Here is a 19,555-nt window from a genome sequence, read left to right on the forward strand (position 1 = left end):
TGCTGTGTTTGGTCACTCAGTGGTGTCTGACTCTTTGCAATACCATGGGCTGTAGCCCGCCAGGCTCATCTGTCCATAGTGATTCTCCAGGTAAGAATACTGGAGTGGGTTGCCATGTCTTCCTCCAGGGGATCTTCCCAACCCAGGGATTAAACCCAGGTCTCCCACATTGCAAGCAGATTCTTTACCATCTGAGCCACCAGGAAAGCTCATAACATGCAATGGGTGGTGTCAATTGAAAGCAAAACACCAGAAATAATCTCTCTCTCTGTCTCTCTTTAGTTGCTAAGTCGTGTCTGACTCTTGTGACCCCATGGACTGTAGCCTGCCAGGCTCTTCTGTCTATGTGATTCTCCAGGCAAGAATAATGGAGTGGGTTGCCATTTCCTACCAGAAGTAATAGGGAAACTTAAAAGCTCACAAAGGAGTTATAAAGTCAAATTTCAAATATAGCACACCAAAATTATATTTGTTTCAAGGATACATATGTTATATGTATTTTCAGATTCAAAGTCAATTTAAATGCTATATATATATATGTGTGTGTGTGTGTGTATATATATATACCATTTATAAATAGCACTAGATGGTGATTACAGCCATGAAATTAAAAGACGCTTACTCCTTGGAAGGAAAGTTATGACCAACTTAGCATATTAAAAGACAGAGACATTACTTTTGCCAACAAAGGTCTGTCTAGTCAAGGCTACGGTTTTTCCAGTGGTCATGTATGGATGTGAGAGTTGGACTATAAAGAAAGCTGAGCACTGAAGAATTGATGCTTTTGAACTGTGGTGTTGGAGAAGACTCTTGAGAGTCCCTGGACTGCAGGGAGATCCAACCAGTCCATTCTAAAGGAGATCAGTCCTGGGTGTTCATTGGAAGGACTGGTGTTGAAGCTGAAACTCCTATACTTTGGCCACCTAATGCAAAGAGCTGACTCATTGGAAAAGACTCTGATGCTGGGAGGGATTGGAGGCAGGAGGAGAAGGGGAGGATAGAGGATGAGATGGCTGGTTGGCATCACTGCCTCGATGACGTGAGTCTGAGTGAACTCCGGGAGTTGATGATGGACAGGGAGGCCTGACATGCTGCGATTCATGGGGTCACAAAAGTCGGACATGACCGAGCGACTGAACTGAAAAAAAAAAAAAAAAATATATATATATATATATATATATATATATATATATATATGCAGTTTTAAAATCCTGTGCTGCTGCTGCTGCTACTAAGTCGCTTCAGTCATGTCTAACTCTGTGCGACCCCATAGACGTCAGGCCACCGGGCTTCCCCGTCCCTGGGATTCTCCAGACAAGAACACTGGAGTGGGTTGCCATTTCCTTCTCCAATGCAGGAAAGTGAAAAGTGAAAGTGAAGTCACACAAGAAAAATGCACTTATGTAAAGAATCGTTAAATGTAGAAGACTACTTTTGTAGCTGTGCTGTAAAGAGTAGCTCTTCAGAATGTTATGTTTAAAAGTTAAAAGCCCTGGAAAAGTTAGCATAAAGCACTACTGTGAAGGGCTGTTTAGGAGGAAAGAAGAATATCATCCCTGAGGATTTTTATGTTCTGTAATAGAATAGTCACCAAAAAAAAAAAAAAAAAAAGGATGGAGAGAGACAGAGAGAAACAAAGATAATTTTTCCTTATCTCCCCCTACCTTTTTTTTTTTTCCTTAAGGTCTGAACCAAAGTATGTTAGTGGAATTAGCAGAATATATCTTACTGAATCTGAGTATTCTGTATGTGTCCCATAATTATATGGTGACTTTTACTTTTCAAATGAAGTAGGACTTATGTCACCAATGAGTTCATATTTTATAGTGTCTTATTTATTTGAGGACAGTGTGTTTGTGCATATGTCTGTGTGTGTGTATATGTCAACTTTTACAGCAGTACAAACAATTATCTTGAGTAGCAGTATGATTACATTGGAAGTACAGTTCTTTAAAAGCTGATGGACAACTGTTTTCCTCTTTAGCCTTGTTTTGAATCAATGGAATACTCTGGTGAAATCAAATTATAAAGAACTTGCTTTTGATTAGTATTTTAAAAAGTAGAATATTTCTGCTTGGCACAAGTTTAACAATACAATCAATTTCCATGATTAAAGTGTAAGGGGAAACTGAAAACATCTGCAAATGTTCTATTAATTGACTATTAAGTACATGTATATTCTGAGGGGAGCTGGGATATTTTCCCCATAGTTCTAAGTAGTTCTGAGTATCTGGCCTGCTAGACAAGAACAAGGGACAGATTCCCTTGGACTGGTAGGAGATAGAAAATGGTACTGATTCATGGGTACAGTTATAGAGTAAATTTCAGAACTATGACAGTAAGAGATATTTGTTAGTGAAAATTTGTTAGCAAGGAAGGGTGCTGAAAGCAGAGGAAGAGCAAATAAAACAAACATCACATATAGACGATAACTGAATGTTATAGTTTTTCTGTGTTTCGTGAAACTTTGTTTCTTCATGAATCATGGTCTAAAATTTCTTTTTGGGATAATCTGGGTTAATCCCATTAGCCTAGCACAATCTGTTTCCCATTACACATATGTACTTTTTTTCATTCACCCACATATTCATTCATTCATTTCATGATTTTTCCATGGGCAGTCATCCATGGGAAACAGTTTTTTCTAGGATGAATCTCAACTCTGTATGCTGCCAAAAAAATCTCCTAGGTATAGAATTATTCTTTTTTCAGAATGTTAAGCCATACTCAGTTTTCTGGTATATTTACAAAATAAATTAATGTGAATTATTTAGAATCAGGTCCCTGGATATAATCTAAGGGTGGGTATACAGTTATATATAGAAAAGAAATTGAGACAATTTACAGCATTATAAAAATGCCCCTTTCAATTGTTCACAGGGTTTCTGGATTCATATCCAATGTACAGATTTTATGTACAGAATCCTAATTGGTTGTGATAATGAAGGATAAACTGATCAATCAGCTACTGTTTATTAGTACTTACTAATATTATAAGTGACCTTATGTCCTTAACTAAAACATTTTTACATTAACATGTGAACCAGATCAGAGATTCAGTCACTTTTTAGACCAGTAATTGCACTAAACAGTTCTCTCTTTGTGACCAAATCATAATTTTCAGTCTTCATCTACCATAATCCTCTGAATATTTGAAACTGGTGACCTCATTCTATTTGGAACACTCCATGAGTTTCCACACACCAGAACACATTTTTGGCCTACACCTAAATTCCTTTCACAGTCTCCTCTTTTCCATCTGTGCCATACAATTTAGTTGTTCTTGGAGGTGCTGTTATAAGCCCTATTTTATGATTTTCCTATGTATTTTCTCTGTGGATCTCAGCTACTCTCACTGCTTTTCTTCAGCTAACAGATATGTGCAGATGATGACACAAATTTTCGTGCTCAATCTCGCTCTTGAGCTTTTATATATTAGTACAATGTAACACAATTACAATTAATACAATGTATTGTTAAATATTTCTACCAAAAATGCACCTTGAGGACATCAAACCCAACATCCAAAACCAAACCTAACTACTCCTTATACGTCACTTCATTTTCCTCCCTTATTCTCTATCTTGTCTTCCCAAATCCTGAGAGTCTTTCTTGATTTCTTTATTTTCTGCCTCTAGATGCAATCAGTCATATGTATTCATTGCATTTATCCACTTCTTTCCTTCTAAATTCATGCTTCAGGCCTCATATTTAATCCTGGATTTTATATTCACTTCAATAGATTCTAGCCTTGCCCTCCATCCTATTTTCCCCCGTATATATTAGTAATCATTCTAGTATTTAATCTGATTAATTTACTTGCTTGTAATTGTGTGCTTGGCTCTGTTTATTTTCTCTAACATGCATTCAAGAACTTTCATGATTTGGTCTCTGCTTATGCCTGTTTTATCCTCTGCCCTCTCTACTTACTCTATGGTCTTGTTACACCGAGTATTTTGCAGTCTTATGAACAAGCATACCCTTTCTGGCTACTTGGACTTCGCATAGGATTTTTGCTGTGATATTTCTTTTATTCCATTTCTTCATGTGACTAATTCTTACTCAGTTTTGAGCTTTGATTTAAGGAGTAACTCCTCTGGGAACCTAGACTATCTCTCTTGGTACCTCCTAAGAAGAGTTCTAGAACCTTGTCCTTATCTCTGTATTAGCAATTGCAGGCATGACACATTACTATAGAATTAAACCCAGTGATTCCCAATGACCTAGGGGTATAGACTGGTGAGCAAAGAATGAGGTAAATTTCAGTCCTATTCCCTAGCTCCTCTGAGAGACTGCAGAGAGTATTGTAGGACACAGTTGGTACAACCAACGACACACTTTGGTCCTAGTATTGCCCAGTAGAGCTGGCACAAAGTACATATCTAATTTATGATAGAGCAATTAAAGCAGTTGAAGGATCAGCCTGAGTTTTTTTTTTATTTTAATTAATTTATTTATTTTAACTGGAAGACAATCATTTCACAACACTTTGGTGGCCCCCGCCACATATCAACATGAGTCAGCCACAGGCGCACATGTGCCTCCCCTCATTCTGAACCCTTTCCCACATCTCTCCCCACCCCATCCCTCTGGGTTGTCCAAGAGCACTGGCTTTGAGTGTCCTACTTCATGCATTCAACTTGCATGGGGTTATTATGAATTATACTGATTTATTTTTAGTGACTTCAGAGTTGTTTTCATTACCATTTCAGGTTACTTTTGGTGTTTGTTCCATCAGATCCTACTAAGAATAAATAACCTGAAATGCAGCTCTACTAAGGTAAATGTAATCAATAATCTTGAATTTATTTGAAAATGCTAATTATCTGTCAGTCCTCTTATAGATTGAACACATCTTCTGGATTATTAAATGTTAGAAATACTGTGAAGCAGAAGTTATCAATACAGACAAAAAAATTAGAGCCTTCTTTGGATAATTCCACCATATAAAATTCCCAGTGCTGTTGTAACAATGTAACACAAACTGACTAAAAAAAAAAAAAAATTATTCTCTCAGTTTGAAAGCCAGAATTCCGAAATCAAGGGACTCACAAGTCCATTTTCTAAGGGAGCAAACTTCCTTGTCCTGTCCTAGCTTCTGATGGTTGCTGGCAATCCTTGGCATTCTCTGGCTTGCAACTGTGGAACTTTATTTTCTACCTGTCATCACATAGCCTTTTCTTCTCTGAACTTAAAATGTCTTTACATGACTTTTTTTTTTGGTAAGGATCCCAGTTATTGGATTTAGAGTCACCCTAACACAATATGACTTTATGTTAACTTGATTACATCTGCAGTGACCCTATAAGATTCACTTTGAAAATGGAATGAATACTTATCTTGGAGGACAGTGGGTCTGAACCAATATGGTTCTTTTACTCTGCAACGTTCTTTGATTCATTTCTCATCTAACTTCTCCACTTATCCACTCATGATACTACCTAGGCAAAAGAAAGAGGCCCCTTTATCTTTGAACAATCCCTCCGTATCCTCTTATACTTTGGCCAGCTTCCAAACCCAGCTCTTACTCTTTTATAATTCCCAGTATCCTTTCATGCCAAAACTTGAAAATTGAGCTCTCAAAATATGTATTGGTTTGTACTCACTGTTCTCATCCTCTCTAAAACCACTTAAGTCAGATGTCTTCTCCCTCCTGCTATGGTGTTCAGTTCAGTCACTCAGTCGTGTTCAACTCTTTGTGACCTCAAAAACTGCAGCACGCAGGGCCTCCCAGTCCATCACTAACTACCAGAGTTCATCCAAATCCATGTCCATTGAGTCAGCGATGCTATCCAACTATCTCATCCTCTGTTGTCCCCTTCTCCTCCTGTGCTCAATCTTTCCCAGCATCAGAGTCTTTTCAAATGAGTCAGCTCTTCGAAACAGGTGGCCAAAGTATTGGAGTTTCAGCTTCAACATCAGTCCTTCAAATGAACACCCAGGAATGATCTCCTTTAGGATGGACTGGTTGGATCTTCTTGCAGTCCAAGGGACTCTCAAGAGTCTTCTCCAACACCACAGTTCAAAAGCATCAATTCTTCAGTGCTCAGCTTTCTTTATAGTCCACCTCTCACATCCATACATGACAACTGGAAAAACCAGAGCCTTGAGTAGACAGACCTTTGTTGGCAAAGTAATGTCTCTGCTTTTCAATATGCTATCTAGGTTGGTCATAACTTTCCTTCCAAGGAGTAAGCATCTTTTAATTTCATGGCTGCAGTCCCCATATGCAGTGATTTTGGAGCCCCCCAAAATAAAGTCAGCCACTGTTTCCACTGTTTCCCCATCTATTTGCCATGAAGTGATGGGATCGGATGCCATGATCTTAGTTTTTCTGAATGATGAGCTTTAAGCCAACTTTTTCATTCTCCTCTTTCACTTTCATCAAAAGACTCTTTGGTTCTTCTTCAGTTTTGGCCATAAGAGTGGTGTCATCTGCATATCTGAGGTTATTGATATTTCTCCCGGCAATCTTGATTCCAGCTTGTGCTTTTTCCGGCCCAGCGTTTCTCATGATGTGCTCTGCATATAAGTTAAATAAGCAGGGTGACAATATACAGCCTTGACATACTCCTTTCACTATTTGGAACTAGTCTGTTGTTCCATGTCCAGTTCTAACTGTTGCTTCCTGACCTGCATATAGGTTTCTCAAGAGGCAGGTAAGGTGGTCTCATATTCCCATCTCTTTCAGAATTTTCCACAGTTTATTGTGATCCACACAGTCAAAGGCTTTGGCATAGTCAATAAAGAAGAAGTTTTTCTGGAACTCTCTTTCTTTTTTGATGATCCAGCGGATGTTGGCAATTTGATCTCTGGTTCCTCTGCCTTTTCTAAAACCAGCTTGAACACCCGGAAGTTCATGGTTCACGTATTGCTGAAGCCTGGCTTGGAGAATTTTGAGCATTACTTTACTAGCATGTGAGAAGAGTGCAATTGTGCAGTAGTCTGAGCATTCTTTGGCATTGCCTTTCTTTGGAACTGGAATGAAAACTGACCTTTTCCAGTCCTGTGGCTGCTGCTGAGTTTTCCAAATTTACTGATGTATTGAGTGCAGCACTTTCACAGCATTATCTTTCAAGATTTAAAATAGCTCAACTGGAATTCTATCACCTCCACTAGCTTTGTTCTTGGTGATGCTTTCTAAGGCCCATTTCACTTCACATTCCAGGATGTCTGGCTCTAGACACACTCACAGACATCTCTAGATGGTGTGAGTGATCACACCATCATGATTATCTGGGTCGTGAAGATCTTTTTTGTACAGTTCTTAATGGCAACCCACTCCAGTATTCTTGCCTGAAAAATCCCATGGATGGTGGAACCTGGTAGGCTATAGTCATGGGGTCACAAAGAGTCGGACACGACTGAGCGACTTCATTTTCACTTTCACTTTCTGTTTATTCTTGCCATCTCTTCTTAACATTTTCTCCTTCTGTTAGGTCCATAAAATTTCTATCCTTTATTGAGCCCATCTTTGCATGAACTATTCCCTTGACATCTCTAACTTTCTTGAAGAGATCTCTAGTCTCTCCTATTATATTGTTTTCCTCTATTTCTTTGCACTGATCGCCGAGGAAGGCTTTCTTATCTCTCCTTGCTATTCTTTCGAACTCTGCATTGAAATGGTATATCTTTCCTTTTCTTCTTTGCTTTTCACTTCTCTTCTTTTCATAGCTATTTGTAAGGCCTCCTCAGACAGCCATTTTGCTTTTTTGCATTTCTTTTTCTTGGGGATGGTCTTGATTCCTGTCTCCTATACAATGTCATGAACCTCAGTCCATAGTTCATCAGGCACTCTGTCTATCAGGTCTAGTTCCTTAAATCTATTTCTCACTTCCACTGTATAGTCATAAGGGATTTGAGTTAGGTCATACCTGAATGGTCTAGCGGTTTTCCCCACTTTCTTCAATTTAAGTCTGAATTTGTCAATAAGAAGTTCCTGATCTAAGCCACAGTCAGCTCCCGGTCTTGTTTTTGCTGACTGTATAGAGCTTCTCCATCTTTGGCTGCAAAGAATATAATCAATCTGATTTCAGTGTTGACCATCTGGTATGGTGAAACTGCCTTTAAGGTCATTGATGGCCTTTATGTTATTATTTCTGGTAGTTATTTCTCTATTTTCAATATCTGTATCTCTTAAGAGCATTTACCATAATTGTATGCTCTTGTTTTCTCTACTAACTCAATGGTCACTCTTTAAAATCTCTCTGGATTATTACTCTCCTCCCTCATAATGTAACAGGGCTTAGGCCTTGGTCTTTTTTCTTCTCACTAATTCACTCATATGGTGAGTTTTTCTATCTAATTTCTTGAAAATACCAATTATATGTGGATGACTCTCATATATATACATCCAATCCAGGCTTCTCTCTTGAACCCCATACATGTTTATCAACTGTCTATTTGATATTTTCACTTGAATATCTCATAAATATCTCAAAAACAGTATTTCTGCACTCTCAGATTGACAGCTTTCTCCTCTTTTATTCCTGAGTCTCCCCCCTTCCCCCCACAACCCCTAAAAGAAAACCAAAAATTATCCTGCTCTTGATACATTCATCCCAGATCTAATTTTGGACAACTCTTTATAGCTGCTCAATTCTAAGAAGTTTGAATCAGTGTAGATTCTTCTGTTTTTCTCACAACTTGCATACTGTCCGACAGGCATCAACATCCAAAGTATATCTTATATCTAACCCTGTTTCTCTCTTTCCTGCTGTCACCCTCCTTGGGGTCATCAACATTCTTCTCATAGATTACTTGAATAGACTCCTAAATAGCCTCTCTACTCCCCAACCCCTTGCTCTATTCTCAACAAAGCATCTAGAATGATCATTTACAAACAAATATAGTCATTACTCCTCTGAACAAACCCTAAAATTGTTCTACATTTTTCTGCGAGGAAAATTCAGAGCCTTTCCAATGCCTGAGAATGTAGTAGCTGATTTGGGCATCTTTTCATGTTATCCTTCTCTCTACTTTGCTGATTCTGCTCCAGTTACTCTTGTCTCTCTGCTGTCATACGGTCTTTGTACCAGCTATTCCTGATGTGTAGCTCAAACCTCCTCCAAGTCTTTATTCAGAATTCACCTTCTCAATGAGTTGTAATTAAAATTACACCATTCTCAATTCTCAGTTCTCTTTATCCTGATCTCTTTATATTTTTCCATGTTGTTTTGTCCTTTCAGTATGTTATAGTATGTGTGGTATTTATGTACTATTGTCTGCTAGAATGCTACATCTGTAAGAATAGAGAACTCTGTCTATTTTATTTAACTGTTCCAAGTAGCTAGATTAATGTCCTGCACATGAAAGATGTTCAAGTTTGTACTCTAAGTAAGTGAATGAATAAACTAGCAGCAATATAGTTAGTAGTCTCACAGTGGATGCCTGAAATCATGGTATTTGTTCATTTTATATTCATTTAGAAATAAGATTACAAAGAAAAATAATGTTGTTACAATAGTCACCCTCATTGTTGATAGTGATTCTCTAGATTCCTAGGGATTTTTTTACATTGTTGAATTTGATACATATCTATGTTATATAAGTATCTATAAAAAAGACCACTGGAATTTGCAAGATTAAGTAACTGGATCAGGCTTAAATAGCTTGTACAGTGGTAGACTCAGAGTCAACACCAGGTCTGTATGAGTTGAGATTCCACTTTAACCATTCTAAGATATTACCACTTCTAAAACCACTTAAAGAGAAGGTGGAAAGTATCTTCTATTTCCTCAAACACATATGTGCTCTTACATGTAGCTGAGTGCCATTTATTTATGTGAGACAGCTGCTCATCATCCAGCCCTGAATTTCTTAGTCTGGATTTGTTAAACTATCACTGATATTGTTATTGTGTATTTTTTTTTTTCCTGTTGTCATCAACTTCTTTTTAAAGCAATCTGTGACACGTTGAGAAATGCTTCTAGGAAATAGCTTTGCAACTCAACAATAGCACTTCAGAACTAAGTAATTTAATATTTCAGAGAGGAATGTACTGGATGCACCAATTTCCTCAGGGCTTTGTTTGGACTCACAGAAATGACAATGTGCTGCTCTGTAATAGGTCTTGAGCTTTCTTCACAATAGTCTTTTTATATCGGTGGCCCAGAAATCACTGTGACATTTGCCTTAAAGAGGATTCATTAACTCTGCCTTACTTATTTGGTCACTTTTTTAAAATGTAAGATGGCTTTCTGAAATAAATAATTTTCTTTCCTGTACATGGTTTTAGTCATATTTCTTATGAATTTGAGCTCCAATTCAGTTCCCATTTAAAAAAAAAAAAAAAACTTTTTTAGTTTATGTCTAGTGAGACTTCACATTCCTGGATAGAGAAGAAAAACCTAGCCTTTAATCTGATAGAATATCATATATCTAAATTCAATGAAAGCCATGTGGAGCTTCCCGGCAGAGAGACCAGAAGCAATAGAAAAGATTGAGGGAACTGTATTGTCACCTCAATTCAATTTCAAATGTTCACATTCTGAAGCACCCAGATTTTTAAAAAAAATCACTTTTTACAAGATAACACTTGCTAATTATAGCTTTCAAAACTAAAGAGGAAATGTTAGCTCAGGGAGAGAACTGACTGACAGTTGTAAATTTGGAGAATATTTGCTTAAGAAATGCAAGTCGGATAAATATACAACTTCTGTAGTAGAATTATTTACTAGTGATGCCTTAAGACAAGATGATTGAGAAATTCTTACATTTCTCAATTATAGCTTAATTATACAACTCAATGTAAACCTATATGCCTTTGTGGGATGAAAGGGGAGAACTGAGGTTGGGAATGCAGATAAATGACATTTTTCTCAAGAGAGCCAAAACTTTAGAATAGTTGTTAAACTGTTTTGATTAACTTGAGTCTTATATATCAAAAGCTGTGACTCTTTATGAATGCAATATTATTACTTAAAAACAGTAAAAGTTTGCAAACTTCCTGGGGAATTTTGATTCCATGTATCTTTAGTGTTTGGGCTCTGGAACTTGGGACCATTGGAAATGTAATTATTTTATCTATACAGACTGTGTTCTTTAGTTAAAGATTCTGTTTTTTATAATAAACTTGTGTGGTGGTGGGTAGTCATGTGTTGAATACCCTGCACAATAAATTTGTGTGGTAGGTAAGTCATGTGTTGAATATCTATTAACCTATATCCTGGGAACATATAGTCATAACACAAAAATCAGACATTAATATTATGCATATTTGAAGAAAAATTTCAGAAATGTAAATTCCTATGTATTTGTTGCTTTACTCAGAAAAATTTTCCCATATAAATGGGCAGCCTTCAGTTAATTTTGTATTTTATTATCTAGGGTTTCCAATCATATTTCATACCAATAAACAGGTATTGCTGAGTTTAGAAATATTTGATTGCTATATGTAACCTTCACGGGCTTCCCTAATGGCTCAGACAGTAAAGAATCTGCTTGCAATGGCAGGAGACTCAGGTTCAATCCCTGGGTTATGAAGATGCTGGCTACCCACTCCAGTATGCTTGCCTTGTGAATTCCATGAACAAAGGAGCTTGGCAGACTACAGTTCATGGGGTCACAGAGTTGGACATGACTGAACAGCTAACACTTTGACTTTTTCAAGCTTCACACACCTATATTCCAAAAAGTCTCCAGTGAATTCTTACCTCTGACATTTAGTTTTTCTAAAGTCAAAAAGAATTAAGGGGATATTTCTGAAATATTTAAATTCAGAAGTGAAGTGAAGTCGTTCAGTCGTGTCCGACTCTTTGCGACCCCATGGACTGCAGTCCACCAGGCTTCTCCATCCATGGAATTTTCCAGGCATGAGTACTGGAGTGGGTTGCCATAAATTCAGAAGTCAATGTCAAAACTAATAGTGATTTTCAGTAGGCATTTTATTAGGTACACACAAAGTTATTATTTGAAAGAAAAGCAGTTTAAAAAGTTGGCTTGTGATTACCGGTAGGGAAAGAAAGAAGGCAGGTAACTTGATATAATTTTCTTGTAAACATCTTGGTAAGTGGACCTCCTAGAAAAGATACAAATGGTGCTTGCCAGGAGGCTAGTACTTACCTATGAAATGCTTTTAGCAAGATGTTTACAACAAGCAAAAGTATTGTAGGAACTAATGAGACATGGCTTCCAGAAAATGTCATGTAAGCCATGTAACTGAGGGTATAAAATGGGTATGTTTCATAATAAACTCTCCTTACTCTTTAAGGTATCCCATAAACTTCATGGGACATTTCTTATATTACTCTGAGCCTGGGAGTGAATGCCTAGTGTTTACAGAAAGGACATGGTCATACAAAATTTTCACTGTCTCTAATTTACTTATACTCCTTGATTGCTTTATCTTTGAAGTTACTAGTAATGCTACTTTAGTAAGGTTTCTGATTTGTGTGAATTTGACTTTATTCAGTGTGACCCATTAATGTTAGCTAAGGAATCCTCAGCATTCACTTCTCCATTGATTACTAGTTCATATCTTCTATAGCAGATATGTGGTATTTTTTAAATAAAAAATTAACTTTGTATAATGCTAGTAGATAATAATTTAGTGAATCATTTAATAGCTCTTTAATAGATCTAGGACTCTGTTTCTAACAAATATGTAGATAGCCAGTGCTTCAGAAATTAATCCCCTGCCCAAATGTTGCTTGAGTATGAATTAGATACTTTAGAATGGGTTTTAACCCACACACAATTAGATCATTATTCTATTGATCATATAATATTAATAACATTATAGTTATTTGAATACGTTAAAGATCTGAAATACTTGTTTATTTTTAATAGAAAATTTTAGCTTATTATTGGTAACTTTCAACTGCATTTTTAATCTGCATAATCTTATCTTCTCAAAGCATGTAAAAGATTGAAACTCCCAAGCTTTCACTTCAAAAGCATAGAAATATTTTGGTATATTCTCTTTCAGATATCTGCTTATTTCTATTTATTTGTTGTAGCCTAATCTAACCAGAAGTATATGAGATATCTATATGAGAAATAAAGAGAATCTTTCAGTTCTCTTTCAAAATCCCAGAGAAGTATACAACCCAATGATCAGAGAGAAAACCCCAGACTGTGAATTCATTTCCCACCCAAACATAGAACAGACATTTAACTAAAAGCTGTATATATGAACAGTGAAATTAATGGGGAGGAAATTTCATGTAGAGTAGAAAATGAGAAATAGAAGTTGGAAAAGGGCATTAAGGAAGATTGCTCTTATGTCTGGTTCTGATGAGTCAAATCACTGTCATACTAAATTTATCTACTGAATTCTGTTGATGAGAGAAGTTTAATGAAATCCAAAGTCTAGGGCTTGAGAATTTAGACCCAAAAGTATAATTCTTCCATGAGAATAAGACATTATTTTGGAACAACTCAAGAGATATGTAATTGCTAGAGAGCTTACCGGGTAGCTTTTAATATAAATTCTGTGATGTGATGACTGACACGTATCAGCTTGTAGTTATACTAACAGATATTGCTGTTAGATATATATTAGCTCCTGGCCACCTCATGCGAAGAGTTGACTCATTGGAAAAGACTCTGATGCTGGGAGGGATTGGGGGCAGGAGGAGAAGGGGACGACAGAGGATGAGATGGCTGGATGGCATCACTGACTTGATGGACGTGAGTCTGAGTGAACTCCGGGAGTTGGTGATGGACAGGGAGGCCTGGCGTGCTGCGATTCATGGGGTCTCAAAGAGTCGGACGTGACTGAGTGACTGAACTGAACTGAACTGAATGTAACAAAAATATATAACTCACTTTACTTGTATTATAGTTAGTAAAAGAATTTCTAGAAGGAATATTTAATATAAGAATTTTAATGAAATCTTAGACTTGTGTAGGGGACTAAAATCAGAAGAAACATAAATTAACTTTACTTAAGGAACCTAGGAGAATAAATATAAATGTTTAATAAATATCAACAGGATGATCAGCTACTAAGCAAATAGATAAACATTCATAGGTTTATTAAGAAACTGCATGAACAGATATAGAGTGAAAATATAATTATCAACAGCTCCAAAATATAAAATTATATGCAATCATTTAGCAATAATGCATATTATGAGATTTATAAGAAGAAAAAATAATTTTTTCAAAGATATATCTACTTATTAAGGAGCTAGAAGTTCCTAGATGGAAATATTGTTGCTATAAAGATTTCTAATCTTTTTGAATTCATTTATAAATCTAATAATTTTCCAGTCCCAGGCCCCTTATGATTTTGTGGTGACTTGATTAAGTCATACTAAGGTTATTCTGGACGTGTAACTAGTTTAGACACATGTTGGCACCCCACTCCAGTACTCTTGCCTGGAAAATCCCATGGATGGAGGAGCCTGGGTAGGCTGCAGTCCATGGGGTCACTAAGAGTCGGACACGACTGACTGACTTCACTTTCACTTTTCACTTTCATGCATTGGAGAAGGAAATGGCAACCCACTCCAGTGTTCTTGCCTGGAGAATCCCAGGGATGGGGGAGCCTGGTTGGCTGCCATCTATGGGGTCACACAGAGTCGGACACAAATGAAGCAACTTAGCAGCAGTAACATTAAAATATATTCAGAAAGTTACAATAATTTTAAAGAAAATGAACTAATGAAATCCCTCTCACACACACAAAATTTGTAAGCATAGTATATATATATATATATTTATTTCATTAATTATATAATGAAAGTAGTCAAAAAATCAGTGGAGAAAAAGGGATTAGTTAGTAATTGATACTGGGAATTATAATAAACACTTGAAAAAAATTAAGTCATTTCTATATGTCCTTATACATGTAGATTTAATTCCAGAGGCATTAACATTTAAATGTAAAATTTGGATATATAGAAATTCTAAGTTAAAAACTGGTGACTTGTCTTCTTGGAATATGAGAGTCCTTTCTGTACATAACAGCAATGAAGGAAAACATCCAAAACAACAAACAACCCCAAGAACAGAAGTGAATCTGACTTAAAATTTTAAAAAATATTTTATTAATATGCATAATAAATAAAATAAAATGCAAAAACTAAAGTCAGAAAAAAGATCTACCTAAATAAATCATATCAAGAATTAATATTTTCATAAATGTGTTTGTGATTCAGTGAGAAATGCATCATAACTCCAATAGAATGATGATTCAAGCACATGCAAAGTATTCATAGAAAGAAATGCTATTTTCTGTTTATAAAAAAAATGCCCCAAATATGAACTTGTCAGTATAATTTTGTGTATTTTCATTAAATTTCTGTAATAAGACTCAAAATTATCAATGTAAGGCATATTAAATATAAAATATATGTTAATTTTGAATTATTTGTTTAACTCAGCAAAATATATTTCTTTCTTTACCCTTATATAAGATATTCACAGTGTTTTCTCCTCAAAGCTAGTGAACCAAGAAGATGCAATTGGCATATTTTTTCATCCAGCAATATTTTCACCTGAAAACAAACACATCTTTTGAGGCTATAATAAATTGTAAAAATTTTCAGAAGGTACTAGTAAGGCCTTTGACAGAAATATCTGTCTCAGTCAACACAACCTTACTTTATCCTTAATTGACTTGATTAAAGCAGTATATCTGAATCATTTTTGCATATATATTATTATGCTTGAGATCTTTAAATATATGTAAAATTGATACTGCTAGTTATTATAAACACGTCAGAGAAACAGGTATAAATCTGGCTCTTGCCTCTTTTCAGACATGATATTACTGTTTTAATTCCTTTGCAGTTTGTGAACAAGTATATGAGTTTACATTAAGCATAAGTATAAAAATTGCTACTATATTGTAATAATCTATAGTATTTATATACTGCATGTAACATATATGTTTCTGTGTACCTATCAAACTACAAAAGGTCAGAAGTACATATATCTTTCTTCTAATTATATATTTATTAGCATTAAACCAGACATAATAATAGTTCTTCACATTTGTAGTATGTTTTACATTAGTGACCTTCACAGTGATTAACCTCTAGAGTTAACTGTGATTGTATTAACTGAGGATTTCTCTAATTATCAGAGGAAAATGTTAAGGTTAGCAGAAGTTCTAAATCATAAAAATCCTGGGCAAAAGAGCTAAAATTCAAGTCTCCTTATTCTTAGTTTAGTGTTTGAAACTAATTTGTTGGCCAATTTCAAATAAAAGGTTTTATTTAATAATATTTTCATTTATTGCTATCTTTGATAGTAAGAAACTTAGCAGACTTACTTATTGAACTTCAAAGTGGTCTAATTTCTTTCCCATTGTTCCTGTTGTTGCTTGAATGTGGTAACTGGAGATCTAGAGATACATACAGACTGAAAGTGAGGGATGAGTAAAGGTATTTCATGCAAACAAAAGCAGAGTAGCAATATTTATATCAGACAAAAATAACCTATAAAATAAAGACTGTCACAAGAGACAAAAAAAGACACTACACAGTGATCAAAGGTTCAATCCCAAAAAAAGCTGTAACAATTATAAATATATACTGCTGCTGCTGCTGCTGCTAAGTTACTTCAGTTGTGTCCGACTCTGTGTGACCCCATAGACTGCAGCCCACCAGGCTCCCCCATCCCTGGGATTCTCCAGGCAAGAACACTGGAGTGGGTTGCCATTCCTTCTCCAATGCATGAAAGTGAAAAGTGAAAGTGAAGACACTCAGTCATGTCTAACTCTTAGAGACCCCATGGACTGCAGCCTACCCAGGCTCCTCCATCCATGGGATTTTCCAGGCAAGAGTACTGGAGTGGGGTGCCATTGCCTTCTCCTCAATATAAAAGGTAAATGTTAACAATCATAAAAGGAGAATTTGACAGTAACATAATAATTGTGGGGGACTTTAACAACCACCACTTTCATCAATAGGCAGGTCATCCAGGCAAAAAATCATTAAGCCTTAAATGACACATTAGACTGGATGAACTCAATTGACATTTATAGAGCATTTCATCCCAAAGCAGTGAAATACACGTACATGGAACATTTTCCAGGATAGATCACATGCTGGGTCATAAATTATGCCTTGGTAAATTTAAGAAAACTGAAATCATAGCAAGCATCTTTTGCAACCACAATGATATGAGAATATATAAATGATACTAAGAGAATACTATAGGCACCTAGAGGTAAATAAAATGGACAACCTGGAAAAAATGGACAAATTCTTAGAAAGCTACAATCTCCCAAGACTAAACCAGGAAGAAATAGGAAAAGTGAGCAGACTAATCACAGGTACTGAAACTGAATAAGTAGTTAAAAAACTCCCAAGAAACAAAAATCTGGGGCTAGAGGTGTCACAAGTCAATTTTGCCAAAAATGTAGTGAAGAGTTAACACCTATCCTTATGCAACTATTCCAAAAATTTGCAGAGGAAGGAATGCTGCCGAACTCATTCTATAAAGCTAGCATGACCCGGATATAAAAATCAGATGAATACATCACAAAAAAGAAAATTACAAGCCAATATCATGATAAACATAGATACAAATATCATCAGTAAAATGTTAGCAAATCAACTCCAATAATACATTCAAGGGATGGTTCATTGTGATCAGTGGGATTTATTTCAGGAATGCAAGTGTTTTTTAAATATCTGCAAATCAATCAATGTGATACATCACATTAGCAAAGTTAAGAATAAAAACCATATGATCATCTCAGTAAATGCAGAAAAAGCTTTTAATAAAATTCAACATCTGTTTATGATAAAAACACTTTCCAGAAAGTGGACACAGTGGGGTATACCTCAACAAAATGAAGACCAAATATTTAGCCTTGTGAGAAAGCATTTCTTATATCATTTATCCTCTCCAGGAGATTTTGTTGCATTCCTAGTATAAGTCTGGTACACTTTAGGTACAGAAGATAATGATATAAACAACTATTTATATTCAGAGATATTAAATGTTACTGAAGTCAGTCTTTAAACAAAAATATTCTGTATTTTTGCTACTAGCTATAATCATTGCAGGTGATTCAGAGGAGAAATACAGGATGTTATGAGAAATTGTAATAAAGAGACTAGGCTAATTTTATGTCAGAATGTTAATGTTGATTAGATATCAACCATGTGAATGAGATTTGGGGCTCATGAGATTTGGGGGATGGTGGGTAAGAGAAGGGAAGACTATTTTAGGCCATGGAAACATTGAAGCCCTAAAATGTGATGGGAAGCAGAGATTTCAAGAAACAACCAAAATGCCTTAGGTGTAACAAACAAAGGAAAATTTATGACAAAATAATAGAACATACATAGTTAAGGGCAATGTCTTTTCACAAATTTTATGTTTGGACATGGGTAGAAAAAAAGATATGAATAAAATTCACCCACTTGTACTATACAAGGATTAGATTGAGTTATTCCATAATCTGTTAGAGCACAAAGTTGAAGTTCCAAGTATGTACCAAGTGTTTCAGGGGCCATCTAGTTCTAGATCAGACATTGATCATAGGACCCTTTAGAAATGAGGTCTCTGCCACAGTCAACAGATGAGAAAGAAATACATTGACTATCCCATTCTTGCTTTAGCATAGATGAAAATAACCTTGAACTTTGGCAATGTCCCGAGACTTTGGCTATAATGAAAGGTTAGTGTCAATCTCAAGTTACTAGGAGATTGTCAAATCTAGGCCTGTTTTATGTGCCTATTATTGATTTTCAGTATGAGCTCAGTCTTCCATTCTTCCTCCTGACAGCCTGGCTGTTACTTCCCTTGTTAGATTATGAATTACTCTCCCCTATACCCTCATTTGAAATTGAAAAGAAAATCAAAATCCTACAGCAATGCTTAATTTGAAGGGCTCAGTTCAATAACCCTAAGATGGCCACTCACAAAAATGTCACTTTGTTATATTGATGTTTTTTTTCTGGACATCTGATTCCCCAAACACTCATCTTGGTTCACAGGTGAAACATTTATTCTTTGAAAGGAGAATGACAGTGAGAAGTGTTTGTCAGCTCTTTTAAAGCTGTGAGAAATGGTGGCCCCTACTTACCCCACTTGAGTATTTGAGTCACATGGGGAAGGTGAGGGGACAAACCTTAGAGAGATGTTATCTTGTGCTTTTTATCTTCACTTCATTCCTCAGCTCCCTTGGCTCTTCCTCTTCTAACACACAAAGCCTGTAGTTCCGAGTCATTTAATATTTCAAAGGAATTAATATTTTAGTTAGTGATGGACCAACCTACTAAATTGAATCTTGGCTTGTAGACTGATGGATTGAATTCAGTCCAGATGAACAGTGACCAGACTTATTGTTCTCTTGGGGGGAAAAAAAACCATGCAGACAAAAGCTGCTACATAAATTGAGTCCTGGTTATGCTCTCACCCTCAGGAAAGCATGCAGTCATCATTTCATTGGCACTTTTGGATAATAATTTTGTTTGTTTGTTTTTCAAGGGCATCATTTACAATCATTCCTTTCCAAGATCATGTGTTTATTTAGAAGACAAATCCATTTTTCCTCAGTTAGCCTCTAGTGAAAATGAGGGCATGTGTGAGATGGTGTTAACTTTCCACTCAAAACCAGTATTAATTGTAGAAAATTTTTCTCAAC

The 19,555-nt window shown here is 35.9% G+C and overlaps 1 long non-coding RNA gene across 1 annotated transcript in view; it reads left to right on the plus strand.

Annotated features, from left to right (window-relative positions):
- Nucleotides 1–19,555, plus strand: part of LOC123334444 — an 84,984-nt gene that overhangs the window by 41,329 nt on the left and 24,100 nt on the right. Inside the window, exon 2 of the long non-coding RNA XR_006552298.1 lies at nucleotides 4,713–4,780. This is a non-coding gene — a long non-coding RNA (uncharacterized LOC123334444). The remainder of the gene's footprint in view (nucleotides 1–4,712; nucleotides 4,781–19,555) is intronic.

The sequence above is a fragment of the Bubalus bubalis genome, chromosome 7 (assembly GCF_019923935.1).
Source record: "Bubalus bubalis isolate 160015118507 breed Murrah chromosome 7, NDDB_SH_1, whole genome shotgun sequence".
In the NCBI taxonomy this organism is placed as follows: Eukaryota; Metazoa; Chordata; class Mammalia; order Artiodactyla; family Bovidae; genus Bubalus; species Bubalus bubalis.